Raw genomic sequence first — 17,110 nt, 5'->3', positions numbered from 1 at the left:
GTGGTTAAATATTTGTGTATTTATCCCACTGGTCTCATCATTGTGCTCAGAAAATTGTTTAAAATGTTTCCAATTCAGAGTCACTCATCATTGGTGATCTTTATTGTAAAGTCAGACTACACAGTTTTAAAACATGGATAAGTAAAATGTGTAAGAAGTTTTCCAAAGTAGGATGGAATGCTTACCATTGTAAACGTGAAACTTTGCAATGTAAAATACATGGGAAATGGAAACACTAGGGAAGAAAAAAAATAGTGTTTAAAATAATGCTAGTAATGATGATATACCATCTCTACCTCAGCAAATAACATGCTTTTCTCAGAAGAGAAGAGTGCCCTGTCTCTAGCTGGGTAAACTGATTACTCAGTCTCTGGTTCCCTGCATATCTGTCCTTATTAAAAGGAAGTGCAGAAGTTCAGCTGGATATATTCTGCAGCACAGGCTGACTGTTTCAGGGCAGGAGTGGGGGGAAGCTGATGCAGAGAGGAAAATGAAGATTTCAGAGACAGAATATTTATGGTAAAGTATTAACTTGAGAAGTCACTTGCTTAAGAAATGTTTTGCTTATATAAATATATATATATATATGTTTTATATCCCTGTCTAAGGTCTTTATTCCCTCTGCATGGTATACAACAGACTCTCAAGTGGGTGTTTCAGTGGAGTTCTGAGTAGCCTACAATGTCTGTACATATTTAATGTTTTGTACATGAAAACTATTGGCTGGTATAACTGTTTCATCTTCTCTGAATTCAGTAGGTCTGGTCTTCTTTCCTTTAGCTAGTATATGTGCATATGTCACTCAATATAGTACCGGTAGGAAAACTCAGTTAACTCACAGTTTCTGTTCATCAGAGCAAAATGTAAACAGCAAAGAAATCAACAGGTCTGTCTGCTTATCCTAAACCCAACTTACGTTGCACACCCGGGCTCTGTCACTTAGCCTCATCAACCTTCTTTCTGATGGATGCTAACTTACATTATGCTTTTCTCCCAACAGGCACAGTTAATTACTGCATGTGCGTTCTGATTAAAAATCATGGAACTGGATAAATAATATAGGGATGGAGTTCTTTGAACAAATTACCGTTTGGAATAAAGCACACTGTTCTAAATCAGTAGATTTATGTGCTATTGGAAAAAAAAACAAAAAACAAAAAACAAAAAAAAGTGAATACCTCATCCATGTCAGTGATTTAAAAATGGTGTTCTTTTTTTTTTTTTTTTTTATATGAAGAAATCATAGAAACGAGATTCATCATCAAAGCTTAGGCACCAGTGCTCTATCTTTACTACAGAATTATTGCTATTTGCTGGTTACTGAAGGAGAGAGATAAGCTGTAATATTTTCTTTCCCAAAGAACCCAAAGCCTTTTTATATGCAGGTACTTTCAAGGCAGTGTCGGACTCTACTGATCCATCAGGAAGACTTAAACAGAAAATCCATATTCATGTAAATATGGTGTTCCCCTTACAAAGAAAAGAGACAGAGATTTTGATATTCTAATTAGCATGATGTGAACAATGTATTTGACAGCTGTATGAAGTCCTCATGATTTACTGACACTTCTGACATAGACATATTTATGCAGATATAATTATAGAATCATAGAATGGCTTGGGTTAGAAGGGACCTTAAAGACCATTTGGTTCCAACCCCCATGCCCTAGGCTAGGCCACCCACTAGACCAGATTGCTCAAAGCCCCACACAAACCGGCCTTGAACACCTCCAGGGATGGGGCATCCACAACCTCTCTGGGCAACCTGTTGCAGTGCCTTGCCACCCTCTGAATGAAGAAGTATAAGTTCTTATGTAAATTCTTACACATTTTAGGAAAAAAAAAAAAAAAAAAAAGCTAACAAGAGAACTAGTGTGATGTGACATACAGATGCAATCACATTTTTGTTACTTTTTACTGGTGTAACTGTGGCTACAGATAGATATCTTCCTTTATATAGTACAGATGAAGATGGCTAATAGTCTCTTCCTGGTGCAAGAATCACATTAGGTAAAGTCACACATGATCTAGCTCCTTCTCTCCTCATCCATGGAAAAGTTACATAGATCTCTGAAAAAAAAGATAATAATAATAATAATTGTCTATGGCTTATATTAGCAATAAATAAATAAATAAATAAAACCATGTTTCCAACTTCCACAGTTGTGAAGGCAGAACTTCTGAAGTATGGTCAAGCTTAATATAGGTTGGAAAGGAAAAGAGAACAACAACAACCACAACAAAAAGCAAGCATAGAGGTGATGAGATGTTGTATGTTTTAAGGGATTAATTATTTGTGAGTTTGCATTGGTGATGAGATATATCTTATCAGCATTATCTTAGTATTACAAAAGTTGTGTGTATAAAGGGGACGTATGTGTTCATCTTCCATGCCCTTCATTTTGTGTGCCTGTATATTGTATATATAGATAAAGGTATAGAGAGTATGGTATCTCTGTTAATATATGTTTACTTATATATGCTTGTGAGTACATATATGTGCATATATTTATACACACAGCAAAAAGAAGATGTCTATTTAAGATGTTAGAATCAAATCTGACAGTGTCAGTGATACAAAACTGCTGTTTTAAAGTGGTTAGCTCACCACTTATCTATTACAGTCAGAAACAATATCTGTAGGAACATTATTATTGCATTATACTAGAGTTTCCAAGGAGGGAAAACTAAAAAGAAAAAAAAGACATGCAAGTGAGTATTGCTTTGGAATGACAAATTGTATTCTGGGTTTAAATATGACAGATTGGTCCTGAATTCTCAACAAAATGATGAAGTAAACATATTGATTCTTCAGCCTCCCAGTATTTACATCTGTAAAATATTTGTTTTCCAGCAGTTATTTTTGTTTTTCACTGCTGTTAAAATATCTTGCTTCTCCTCAGATGGAGATACATGAATCATGAAAGTAACCTGCCGCAGTGTTGATTCTGTGGTGTTTAGAAGCTCTCACCTTGACAGACTCAAATTTTAAGGTTTTGGCACCTATCTATGTAAACAAACAAGCCTATACCTAAACCATTTAAGCAAAAGCACAGGACTTTAGGAAGGGCAAATTCATATACATTTAAAGCCTTTCTGAGGGACTTCAGTAGGTATTTGTGTATTTTCCTCTTGAAGGCATTTAGAAAGCCACTGTCAACAACTCAGATATTCCAAAACTGATGAGTTAAAAGTAATCTTGTTTAAAAATATTTACTATTGACACAAGAGAGCACCACTTGTTCAAGCAGTACAGAACAGAGACAAAATAACACTACTCTTTACAATATACCCCTGAATCTTTAGTCAGTGAAACATCTGTTTATGAGAACTTTAACCAGAGTAAAATGTGAATCTGGAAGGATCAATATGTCAAAACACTTTTGAACTCTTATGTTCAGAAGCTTTTGAATAATTAGCTTGCTCTAAGTCTCCTTACTGAGTCTGGAATAAGTATAACACTCCAATACACTGATAAAATCAAACCTACAGAATAGTATACATGTATGTTATTACAATCACAAGTAATTCAGTTACTACAGGTTGGCAATTTATTGCTTATCAGACATCCACAGTATATGAGACTATGCAAGGTGCTATTCTTGTGCCTGTTGCATTTGTCAAATAAAATCTATTAGCATAAACTTCCTTTTTGGTTTAACTTTGTTTTTGCAAGGGCAAGGAACATACAGATGAGCTTTTATTGTAGTAGCTCAGATGACAGGTGGCAACTTGTTAAGACAATGGGATCATTCACAATGGTTTGAACATATCCTTGATATATATGTAACAAATCCTTTTGTGTTACAAAAAATATATATTTAGAAGGTGGATTTTATTTTTTTTTGGTAAAATCTTCAGTGAGAAAGCAAGACTTTAAAAATGTTGATGAAATTATAAGTACTGCTATTTCTGTTTCACATAAAAATGAAACTTCTGAGACTGCTTAAGAAAACAGATTTTAAAAATTTAATGAAATTTCACAATTCCAATTAAAACTTCCCTTAATAGCATAAGTTAATATTAACTATTAGATGAGATGCCCAGGACTCTGCTGCAGAGGTCCTTGATTCAGCTGACATCCAGCAACACAGCCACATGTTACACAAGCAAGAATTAGGCATAGCACATTAAATTCTTCTTGCAGTAGACAATTACAAGCATTGACCTAAAGAATCTTTTTCCCTGAAGCATCTTCATTGAATGGGTGGCAGAAGCAAAGTTTTACAAGATTGTCATCTAGCTACTAAGTAAGACTTATCCTTGATATTGAAAGTGCCTGTCATTGAACAAGATATTCCACAATGGCTGTTATAACATAGCTTGGTAGCCAGGACACTGAGCCCACCAGCAGGCCCTGCATTTTCATCCCTTCTGATATCATAAAGCCATGTGGCTTTGGAAAAAAGCTAACTGTGAGAATGAGCTCTGAGAAGTTTTGTCTGGGGCTACCCCACCTTGGCACAGCCCTCATATTGGTCCTTGCCCACGCTGTGGTGAAGGTGTGTTGTCCCTAGCCATATACTTTCCTGATCCTAACCTGGCCTTGATCAGTTAGCTTCCTGGTTTGATTTTGGACTCTTCTGGCCATTATAGACTTGCCTGGAGATCAGTTGCCTGATCATGGTTTCCGTGACTGCCCTATTCTACCACCTCAATTTGGGGTTGTGGAATGGGAACTAATTCTGTAAAGACTATGAAGCTAGACACGATCCCATCCTCCCAGGCTCCAGGTGTCTCTGCTTTTACAAGGAAGCCCCACTATTGCTGCTCTGTGACAGTACTGTCTTCTGGACATAAATTCATTTTTTTATTCTAGAGTACTACTCAGTATTGTGAACAGAATAATTGTTCTGGAATACTGTGGTGGCCAATTTATTCATGTAGACCAGACATAAATGGATTTGGGAATTTCTTAGTTTTAGGATTGTAAGTTTGATAGAGGTCACCATCCATAAAATGAAAAATTCTTTGCAGTATGGAAATCACATGTAGAAAATTAGCTATAGAGTTATGTGTAGCATTTGCAATGAACCCAGACAGCACAAAATTGACCTTTTGGGGGGTTTTGTTACGAAACACAAAAATTAAACCTGTGTTGCCAAGAGTTTTGCATGTTTTCCGGCATTACAGTTTAACCTTGCCACCTTGTGTTTTGCCTTGCAAGTCAAGCAGTGTTTGCAATTTCTTGTGGCTTTTATGCAATGTCAGATATAATAAGTTTTTAGTATATTTTGCTGTGCATTGTTGAACAGATTTCAGCCAAGTGCTTAGAAGACAGAGAGTTTAAGTAGCTTGAAATTGAAGGAAAAATTGGCAAGAAATTCAGTGAAAAAAAATCATAAGGTTTCTCATAAAAAGAAAAAAAAAAACAGTCTGTATCAAAGAAAGTAAGTAGAATAACTCAGGTGACTACTATCTGTTCCCTGATACCAGTGAGAGCAGAATAATGGTTGCATTGGTTGCACTGGGTTGCATTGAATTCAATTAATAAAGAATCGAAGGATTGGAATATATTTAATACCAACCAACATGACGTAATGGAAAATAGGTCTTGTCACACAAATCTGAACTCATTCTTTGATGAGATGACAAATATAGTTGACAAAGAACCTATGCAGACATAAATATGCTTAGTTATACCTGGATTTTTGACTTACTGGAGTAAAAGAAATATAGCACTGAATTATGTCAATAAGACATAAAGAAATTCATAATTAGCTGAGACTTGGAAAACTAGCTGTCTCTGGCAAATCATCATCAAAAGAGAGAGCTTACTGTAGAGTTCTATCTGGACCATCATCAAACCTGGTTCTATACACCAACTTTGCCAGTGTTCCTAAATATACAGTTATTAATGATAAATTATTCTACGAAGATTAGTGGAATAGTAAATAACAATGAGAACAAGGTATTCAAATAGAGACATCTGCTCTGCAAGATCTGTGGTTCTGATTAGCTTATTGAAAAGAAGACTCAAGCTGGGTTGATTTCATTGAAAATGAATCTTCACAGGAAAAAAAAAAAAAGTAAATCTTAAAAGACAATTTAATCTAGGAAAGGAAGGTACAAGAAAAAATAAAATCAATGGTATAGCATTTTAAGTCAGGCAAATTCAAAATAGAAAAATTAGGCAGAGACTTTCATTAGTCAGATTGACTACAATTGAAATAAATTGCCAAGAGAAGTATATTAACCAAATATCTCTTCCTGGAGTAAGTGTAAAAATAATCCATAGTAGCTTGTAATATATAGGAAATCGGAAAAGATGTTCTACTGTTTCCATAGACACAATAAATTTCAGAAGGTCTATCAGTCATGCCTAAAATCATACCTGTCTAAGAAATTTCAGATGTACTCTGAAACTCTACTGTGTAGGTGGCAGATAAAGTTTAAGGGCTTCATATTTTCCCTCCTCTGAGCAACTTTCTCTATGGCTGGAAGTAGCCAGCCTTGGAGATGAGAATGAACAGCTTGAATGGATGGACCAAGGCCCATTTAGTCAAATCTTCTGGCAAAAGAATGGAAACATAAGCTAAAACTGTTCACAGATGTTCCTTTACAGTCCTAAACAGGATTTACAATATATTTCTCTATGTTTAGTCATGTAGTTGATTTTCAGTGTCTGTGAGCTTTTTACCACAGCTCAGGGTAATCAACAGTAATTAATGATCATTAGATCAGAATCTCAGCTAAGGAAGCAAAACACTATGTAACTAATCGGATCTATTTTGAATCCCAAATATGATGAAATCAAATATACTTGTGCAGGAGTTTAAGTTTACGTATTTTAATTGTTTCTGATCCTTTCAAAAACAATAGAATTTCATATATCTAAGTGTGAGCATAAATTCCATTCATTAAAGTCTCAGAGAATATCAAGATTCACATATTCACAAAATATCCAGATAAATAATGACATAATAATTTAACCTGGTAAGCTGCCTGTAGACTTTCATGAAGCATTGGAGGACGTACCCTTGGCAGTACTATTTTCTTTAAAATACTCACTTAACTTTAAGACTGAGATGAACACACTTGTTCTAGAGACCATCAAATTAGAAGACTCCTCTCTTTACATTAGAAACATAACTAAAGTGATAGATTCCAAGTTGTAGTTTTTAGGAGCAAAATGCCTGTTGCTGGTAAGCAGCTACCTGGCAGGATTTGTGCAATATTTTCTGGTTTTCAGTTGTATCTTCCTTGTTGTTTCTGACTTTCATAAGATATCTGGCAATTATGGAATACAGATCTTTTATCTGGATGTTTATTCTCTGTTACTATTTCTGTAATTTAAAGAAACTGACGTATTCATAAAAACACTGAAGAACGCAATCATCTCCTTTGTTTTTTTTCCATGCCTTTTAGGAAAGTCTGATACTCACAGAGGCCCTAACAGTCTGAAGTCAGGATCTCTCTGGCAAATCCACTGCAAAAACTCTCCAAGGATTCCCTCCTAAATTCCCATGTCAGGAATTTAACATACTAATAGTACAGTGCAGAAGAACATATGAGATTTTTTAAAGAGCCAAGGATATAGCTGGTTCTGCTCTGTTAGAGAACAGACACAAACCTTGAGAATTGGTAGGGTGGTATGATTCCTAATTCATGGTCTTATATAGTATCTGGTTTAGAATAAAGGTAGGACAGCGTGAAACATAGCCAAAGCCTACCAGAAGCTAAAACCACAAAAATACTGGGATAGTTGTACTAGTACAGGCTAAGGACTCACTTAATCCCATGTCTGATCCAAGTCTCAGAAGATGACAGTGCCAAGCAGTCCCACAGCTGGGGAATACAACCTCTTTGCTGGGGGCTTCTTTAGCTCCTGCAGCCCTCAGTGCAGCAACCGAGTTCTTGTGGCTGTGTTGTTGGAATAGCCGTAGGGAGCTTTATGAGTGGCTCCACTGCCTGGTCACTAAAATATACATGGTAAATAAGACCAGGATGTACCACTTGATCTAGGTCTGTACTTGAAGAGGTCATTAAATGCAGGGGCAGAGACATGTCAGTCAAGATCACTCTGTAGTGATCACATATAGATCATATAGAATATTGTAGATTCATTTATCATATATTTATATTATGAATATAAATAATATAAAATTTCATTTCATTTCATATAAATATTTTATATAAATTATATAAATATATGATTTAAAATGATATAAATATATGATGATAAAAATATGATAAGTATAAGATATATATTATATAATATCATATATTATATATATGATCAAATAGATCATATAGGATATAGAACATATAGAAAGGGCTAAAGGGTTAGTTATTTGGCCAGGGGGGTTGTCCTCAGGAAGACAGTACTGGAAGCAGTACCCTGTTGTTCCCAGGGATCATCTTGCATGTGAAGCTTCTGAGGTGCTAGGCCTGTACCATGTGTCTGAGAGCACTGCTGTTTGAAAAGCAGAATAAATTCTAGCCTTGGACTGTGAGTCCATGTGAAACTCTTTGCCTCAGTCCAAAGATAGGCTATATAGGAACTCGTCATGACACGGGGAGGACACTATCAACCATCTCATGTTCAGATGATTAAGAATGTGAGGCTACCCATTTTCTAGATTATACAGGACCAGGTATCCTTACTCAATAAGACTTACCTTTGCATCAACTACACTGGAGGGAATGAGAATGTCTGATTTTCAGGGGATGCAGAGCTTAACCCACATGTCCAAAAACAAAACAAAACAAAACAAAACAAAACAAAACAAAACAAAACAAAACAAAACATGGCTTTTCTTACAGGCACCCATGTATTGCATTTCTAGTCTTGTAAACAACAAAACAGAAGTTACCACTTTACAGCTTGAAAACTAGAATAATCATAAAATAACAAAATGATAATGGTTACAGACATGCCCTAGGAAGAGTAAGAAAATAATAAGTCTACACAAATCTGCCTATTACTATTCTAGCTTCTGGCTGTTCTTGAATATAGGGAGTATCATGAGCCCATTGTAGACTGTTGTTATTGTTCTTTATTTCTCCCCAGTGGATTTACTTCAAATACTTGTTCATTTTTCCCTGGAAATCCTGTAAAATCCTTGCATCCATGACACTGTTCTGCAAGGAGTACCAGAGGTCTGCTACCTGTGAAGCAAAGAGAAGTCAGCTAGGGCTTCCTTAAACAAAAGAAAAAAAGAAAGCATTCAAAACTGATAGTGTCAGAAACTATTTGTGCCTTACTTAATTGAAATTTAAGGACGCAAATATTTTCTTTTGCATATATATACACATAGAATTAATCACCCAACTCTTTCCTATCTATTTCCTACAAGACCAACATTGATAATATCTATAAGAAGATCAACTTGGTTAATTTCTAGCATGCAATGCACTGTTCATGTTAACCATGACTTCCTTTGTTTGGTAGACTGCCTTAACTATAAGTCTGCAGAAGTGATTTATGCCTGAAGCTTTTCCACCACCATCTTTACACTCAGCATGGCTGGTAGACTTAAAGTTTCGTGTATCACAGAAACATATCACAGAGTACTGTCGAGTCAGTCATGACACCCTTCACCTGCTCTTGCTTGTCTTAGCCTACTAAGTAGGTGTGCAGCATCTTTAAGAAATGTTGATAGGAATCTTGGTTTTAAAGGTTTTTCAAGTGTTGCTGGGCACTCATTAATTCCTACATTTATGTAATTATTTTCCTTCTACTATCAGTGATGAAAATATATTAAAATAAATTTTAAGATGATTGGCTTTGAAATTCTTGAAAGCTACATAAGGACTTTGACACAGCACCTGTGAAAGTTAAGTTAATTTTTCTTTATTAATTTTTAAACAAGAGATTATTTCCTTCTGGGATACATGAGGACACTGTCTTCAAGACTCTGAAAAAAATGGAATGTTAGGTCTCATTAGTACTGTCAGGCAGCAAGATAATGATGTGAAAAGTGGCTCATGAATGGGAATCTTTTTAAAGTAATTCCTTTGTTTCATATTTAAAGGTTATTCTGAACAAAGAAAATGTGCACACTCTGTCTTTCACAAAATGTATCAATATTAGAATAGGAGACTGCTTTGCAATTTAAACTAAAATAATTGGTCTACCAGCCCAAGAGGCCATAGTAGAGACCTGGTCTCAGCTCGGCATTTATCGAATCCTGGTTTCTTAGCTGGAAAGCAGACCTCAAATCCATTATCAATTGCAGTTCAATAACCTCTGGACCCCCAAAGTTCCTCCAGGTCAGCAGTATAGTATATTACTAGAGTAGAATGAAAGAGTCAGCACAGACAGGAAGTATTCCCTCTCCTTCTGTCCTGCTGCTCTGCTTTTGAATCACTTGTGACTTGAGACAGTGGTGAAATAAACCTCTCAATTTTAAGCATAACTAGTTCAGTTATATTGTAATAAAACCACAAAAAATAATAATTTGTAAGTTATTAATATTATTTTTTTTATTTTATGTTTCCATACTAGCAAATATAGAGGAAAAAAAAAAAAAAAAACATCAATACCCGAATTGAACAAAATCCAAGCTAAGTGATGGCAACCAATAAGTTAGAAAGTAACTACTTATGTTGCTTGCCTAACCTATGGCAATATAGGTTAGGCATAATATCATGTTGCTAAGTTTATTCTTTATAATCTTGTTCTCTGTAAACTGAAAAAGGGAAGTAATAAGAATTGCTAGTAATCCTGCAAATGTAGGTCAAGATGTTTACAACATATGAAGCTGAAGATTCATTCTTAGTTCCTGATAATAATAATTATTAATTGGGACAATGAAATCTTTGAGAAGTCTGATCTCATACCATTTGTTGAATAAGGCAGTTTAGGAATACTGCCATCTGTTATTATGTACTACAGTGATTAGAGACAGGCAAAACTGAAGTCTTCTTTTCAGCAGTTTGGAATCATGAATATAAGTCATTAAAACATACTGAGCAAAAAAAAATAATAAATGTATTAATGGGAAGAAAACTGCTATGTTCAAGTAAATAATTGTATAGCATCTTAACACTGAGTAGCTAAGACTAAACAGATCCAGAATATAAAACAGAATCTAGTGAACAAAGCCCTGAGTTATGACAGTGCCTACCATACAGAGTTATGCCACAGTTAGGGGGATGTACAACAAAAATCCAATGTTCTAGAAAAAAGGAAGGAAGGAAGGAAGGAAGGAAGGAAGGAAGGAAGGAAGGAAGGAAGGAAGGAAGGAAGGAAGGAAGGAAGGAAGGAAGGAAGGAAGGAAGGAAGGAAGGAAGGAAGGAAGGAAGGAAGGAAGGAAGGAAGGAAGGAAGGAAGGTGGGTGTAAATCACTCAGGAACTTTTCCCCTTACCTGTTTATCTAGACTTAGCTCTCTGTTAATCAACCTGTGGTATATCTGGATGGGAGAGTGGGTGCATATCTAACAAATTTCGGGTGAGAGCAGATGTGTACCAAGCTAGGTAGGAATCCACGGCTCCATCGCTAAAGCTCAGCCCAGCCTTGGGGTAGGCTTTGGGTTTGTCTTAGGTTTCAGGCTAGGAGAGAGAGAAAGTATGGAGCCCAAGTGGAAGTGGGACTGCAAAGTGGTATTATTATTATTATTATTATTATTATTATTATTATTATTATTATTATTATTATTATTATTATTATTATTAATGAAAACACTCCTCCTTTTCTTCAACATCATGGCTTATCTGACAGAGCCAAGTGCAGGAAGTCATTCTCATGTTTGCAGATTGAGGCTTCATCCCACCAAGGTGCAGTTTGCTCTGCATATAGACAGAGCTATCACTTTTACCACAGTCTTATCAGACAGAGCAACATGGTAGAAGATCATTAGCCACAACTGTTTAGATGAAGGACTGAACAGTGATGATGAACTATTAATGGTGAACTATTAATTTTGCACTCTAGGCCTGTTTCATCATCCACACTGACTGCCATGGGAACATGCAGTTACTACATGAACATGATCCCATGAAGCACAGAAGACTAAATCTGGATGAATTGGCTGGTTCAATTAAAACAAAACAAAACAAAACAAAACAAACAAAAATATATATAGAAAATATTAATTATTTATTTATTCATAGTCAAAGTCTTGAATTTTCAGAGAAAGAGGATTTCTCATGAAAATAACATGGTTTTGGCACCTCTTTTTCATTAAAAAAGCCACCTTCCCCAGAAGTGAACCTTTACTCTAAACTAAATTTTCTAGAAATTTTCCATATGACATTCTTTTTATTACTTTCTGGGAAATTTTGATTCTGGTATAAACCTTGACTGTACCTACACCTCAGGTTTTTGAGCATAAACAGAAAACTAAATTTGTCTTTTTGTGCCATTTTGTGCAGTCCTCATAAAACAGACTCACTGTAACTGTAGGTCCTCGTTTTGAATAGAGTCCCTACCTGTTTGGCAAGACCCTGTTATGTTCCAAATACATTGTTGGACTGGCCATAGTCTCTTGATAATGAACTGCATAAAACAAGGATTAATTCATTGTTAACTGCTTTATCTCAAACTATGCAGACATTGCAAATGCATTTGCATTTCAAAGCACGGATTTGCTCAAAATATTCAGATTGGCTTGAGAACACCTGCTTTTCAGATACAGCAAATAACATATACACACTGTTTCTGAAAGGCAGGCTTCAATCTTACCATTAAATTCAGCATATCAGAAACCCAAGAATGAAACAAACAAACAACAACAACAACAGCAACCAGCAATAGTAAATAAAATCACTTTTGAAATGTATACGCAGTGTTCTAGAGAAATCCTTTCCCTACACTTATACACAGGCATATGCTGGAGGTGGAGGCTTTTACCAGGCATTTATGTTCTTTAAGACACCTCACCAGTGGGATAGAAGCATCAGAAAGAGAGGAGAAGCTTGGGGTTTACAGTGCTCTTGCACATGACTGACATCTCATTGTGGAGTCACACAAAGAGCAGCTGCAGAGGAAAGTAAGCATGCTGCCTCTGAGCTCCTCATCTTGCTCATACATGAAGACAGCACATTAAAGGAATATGAAGGAAAAAAGAAATGCAAACACAGTATTTCAAGCAGCGCTGGCTGAAATGTAAAAAACAGATGAAAACCTTAAAGCTTAGTACATGGTATGCATAGGAAGCACAGAGGGGAGGTGTGCCAGGGGAATTGGAAGGGATCTGGCTGAATTTTTAAAAGCATATAAGTAACTACCAGGAAATGTTTGAATGTAAAACGCAGAATGACACAGTAGTTATTGCATTTTATAAGAATTCAGAAATCTTAAATTCTGTCTTCTCTGAGGAGTTTATCTGACTGAACATATCTGCAACAGAGGCACCTGAATTTGTTATTTTGGCAGTGGAAAGAAATAGGTATTTTTTTCTTATTGTAATTCATTTGATTTAATTCAGATTATGTATATTGACAGGTGATGACACACAACTTTGGGGTGTCTGCATCTCTGATATTGTCAGATGAATTCTGCCTCTTCTTGAGACACTACTAACCTTTTGCAGTTAACCCTCTCATGCTTCATTCATCCTCTGCTGAAATAAGGATATTTAATCTATCTCAGAGAGAAGAACAAAACTCAGTCATTTATTTTTAAGGAATATCCGAACAATAGGTGTGACATGTATATATAGATATAACACCATTTTTAATAATCAAGACAGTCCTGTAATTGTCATTGCCAATCAAAAGAAGCTACTCACAGAGTAGCTGGAAAGACAAGGATATATTCATACATTGTACACCATAATCCCTTGTTATAGTTTACTGAATTGAAGATAGATGTCTCAAATAGCTTCCTTGCATTGGACATATAAAATAAATAAATAAATAAATAAATGATTTTATATTAACAACTTCTGTAGAACCAGAAGAAATTTCTGCCTTTAAATTAATTGTTCAAGTCTAAGAGGGTTCAAGAGGCACTTCAGGTGATACCTAGTCTGAAATTTCAAGCAAATTTAAAAACTAGACTCAGCCATCAGAATTTCCCCATGGGGAAATTCTCTCAGGTCTTGCTCATTTGTACCTAGAGTTTCCACTTGGGGCACAAGACGACAAGATGCTTGCAGCTCCAGGAGAAAGTCTGTGGGCAGAGGTTAGATTCATCCCATCAAAATTTAAACCAAACACTGAAGCACCTGTGTTATGATGACATTCAACCTTGTCTCTCTGGAAGCCACAAAGCTCTGGAAGGCTGAGGTTTTACTTAACCTTTGAGTAGGATCTGTCTGTTCATATACAAGCCAGAGAAACAGAGTCGGTCATTTCCCAGATTGATCTAACTAATTGAAGTTCCTACATTTTAATGTAATTATGCTAAACCTAAATTTCCAATGATCATCCCACAATACTTCTAACCTTCTGAATTTGGAGGCATGTTCACAGACACGTATGAAAAGATATACTTCTTCGGTCATTAAATGAGTTGTATTCTAAGAGGCAAATATTTTGTATGCTGTTTTGTTTTGTTTTTTTGTTAATCATAGATATTCAAGCATTTGGTTTTACCAGAGGACTTTCAGAGATCCCTTCCAACCTCAATTATTCTATGATTCTGTATTTCTATTAATAATCACTAGAAAAAGAGTTCTCAAAAGTGTGTGTGTGTGTTTTTTTTGTCGTGATGAAGAAAAAAAAAAAAGAAAGAAAAAGCATAGTCAAAAAAATATGACAAGAAGCCAATATATTTTCTAAATGATACATAGAGGAAATTAAGGTTTCCTAACAAAGTTTCTTTGAGTTGATTTTTTTTTTCCCGTTAAATTTATAGCATTCAGCATAGTGGGTTTTGTTTGTTTGTTTTCTTAAATCAATTGCAAATGTATTTTTTCAATGCTAAGTTCCTTTTGATTTTAATTAAAAATTGTTTTCCACTCTGAAACTGGAACAGATTTTGTTGGGTTGAGGTAGATTCCCCATCATATAAAGCTTTCACATCCAGGTTGGACACTTCAGTAAAGGCCAAGCTGCAGTTCAGTCTTTGGTGCTAAACAAAGAGTTACTGAGTGAAATTGTATTGACTGAGTCAAGCAGGAGGTCAAACTACATAATTATAATGACACCTCTGGCCTTAAAAATCTATCTCTTCCCTAATAAATAATGAATCAGGCATTAAACATGGAACACAACAATGATATGATTAATTAGCTTTGATTTTCATTACATGTGCATCTGCTAGCCTATACTTATAACAGGTACTCATTCATAAAGGTATGATCTTCTAGAAATTAAGGATATCAGGAAAGATGCCAGTCAATATTTTGCATGGGATTCATGTTCATTACCTGGTTGACAATTTTCTGACTGTCTTGCTTTCCCTTTTTCAGTTGTTTTTAACTTTTTTTTTTTTTTTACTTACCTACTGCTATTTAGAGACTAGAAGCAGCCAATAGAAATTTATAATTTGTTAATATAGAAATTCTTTTTTTTTTTTTTTTTTGTTCTTCTTCTATGCCAATATTGTTCCAAGTTTTTAAAGGCACCCAGTGTTTACCCACCAACATAATTGCCCATCTCCTCAAAAGAGTTCAGAGCTCATTTAATCATGAAACACAAGAGTTAGACTTTCAAAAATTGCTCTCTATGAAACTCATGTTTTGAAATTCTTATCTTTATAGACACATCTGTGCTTTGACTCCAGCAAGTGTAAGGATTAGAAAGACATAAATTATGACATGTAGATGAAATGCTAGTAATGAGAAATAATGGTTGTTTGAAGGTAGGGGAGGAAAAAAAGTTTTGCTGTGAGAACACACCAACAGACTGAAGTGCAGAAATCAGGAGGTATGGAAAACACAAGCATGAGCACCCTATGAAGCCATGCAGAAACTGCTGTGAGCTCTTGGGCTTGTTTGGGGGGCTGATTCTTAAGGAAAGAAAGTGAACTACACTTCAGAGGCATTCTCCAAACTTTTCTTATATAGCAAAACCATGTTTGGCATTGATGTTACAGATACAAAACTACATTACAAAGAAAGGCTGGTCAGCTGAAAACTAGATGTGGAAACCAATGTCTTCCATTAATGCCATTGGCAAAGTTTTGGTTGATTTCAGTAGAGAGGCAGGATGTCAATGCTCGCAGTGTTTCACACTATATGTGCTTCAACAAAAATAACCAATCCCAAAATGCATTTTATTAGAAAATATCTAAAGCCAAAAAGAAACACCTATACCAAGGCCTTCCCAGAAAACTCAGAGGAAAAAAAAAGACTGTTTCTGCTAGAAAATTATAGAATGACCTCTCTAAGGAAAAGAAATAAGAATTAAATAGAATCCAAAACTAAGAGGAAAGAAGAAAATGATGCTGTCATAAATTTTTAGGAGTTATAGCTGGGATCTTTAACAATCCAAAAGATGCTTGAAATATCAAAAGTATGTGTGACATGTCATGTGGTCTGTGGCTTTCCATGAAAACAAGGGTATAATCCTGCTCCAAATCTATCACTAGAAGCATTGATACTGATTTCATTAGGAGTTTGGTAAAAAAGCAAGTTCCAGATCCCCTCCATTCCACCCAAGTAAGTTAGGCACCTATCTCCAGTTAATGCCACAGAAAGCCCAAATCTTCCCTCTAGTATTACCTAACCCTGGAGATGCCTAAAAATTCTTCAGACCTTTGTGATCAGCCTAAAAATTCCCAGGGTGTCTCATCTTGTCTTTTTACATGTTGTAGGGAGCACCTGGCTGGTGCAAGCACTGACTCCTGCTTCAGGACAGCTTCCTGTATTTTTCTGTTTAATCTGCTGGTGCAGTAATCTGATGAGATTACCTCCCCCATTTGTCATTCCCACCCCCATACCACAATTTGCTTTCTCCTCAGTTGTGTTCTTGCAACTTTCTGTGGGGCTTTAAATTTTTGAGATGACATCTCTTCGGAAAAGGCTTTAGAAAATAACTGTGTTTTAATGCAGCTCACTCTTGTGATCTGGTTTACAGTTTTGCTCTATGCACAATTACATCAGAAAAAACTGAGCCAGAAAAAATCTGTGATGCTAAAGAAGGAATGAGATGGCAGGGGGGGATGTAAATGTTGTGAATGGCCTTTTCCATGGTAGTGAATTGCAGCAGAAGTTCCCTGAGGGATGCAGCCCACCAGCTGTGCTCCAAGCATGCCAAATTCCTGTGACAGTACTT

At 35.7% G+C, this 17,110-nt stretch overlaps 1 long non-coding RNA gene across 5 annotated transcripts in view; it reads left to right on the top strand.

Moving 5' to 3' along the window:
* The first annotated feature begins 401 nt into the window (after nucleotides 1–401).
* LOC137854718 (uncharacterized) overlaps nucleotides 402–17,110 on the top strand; it is a 136,806-nt gene continuing 120,097 nt past the window's right edge. For 4 of the 5 annotated variants that reach the window (XR_011095352.1, XR_011095349.1, XR_011095351.1 and 1 more), the window contains exons 1-2: nucleotides 402–519; nucleotides 2,164–2,258. This is a non-coding gene — a long non-coding RNA (uncharacterized lncRNA). The remainder of the gene's footprint in view (nucleotides 520–2,163; nucleotides 2,259–17,110) is intronic. The other variant, XR_011095350.1, reaches the window with a different exon arrangement.

The sequence above is a fragment of the Anas acuta genome, chromosome 3, assembly GCF_963932015.1.
Source record: "Anas acuta chromosome 3, bAnaAcu1.1, whole genome shotgun sequence".
Lineage (NCBI taxonomy): Eukaryota > Metazoa > Chordata > Aves > Anseriformes > Anatidae > Anas > Anas acuta.
Note: the sequence above shows the minus strand (reverse complement) of the source record. Positions and strands in the feature narration are given on the sequence as shown.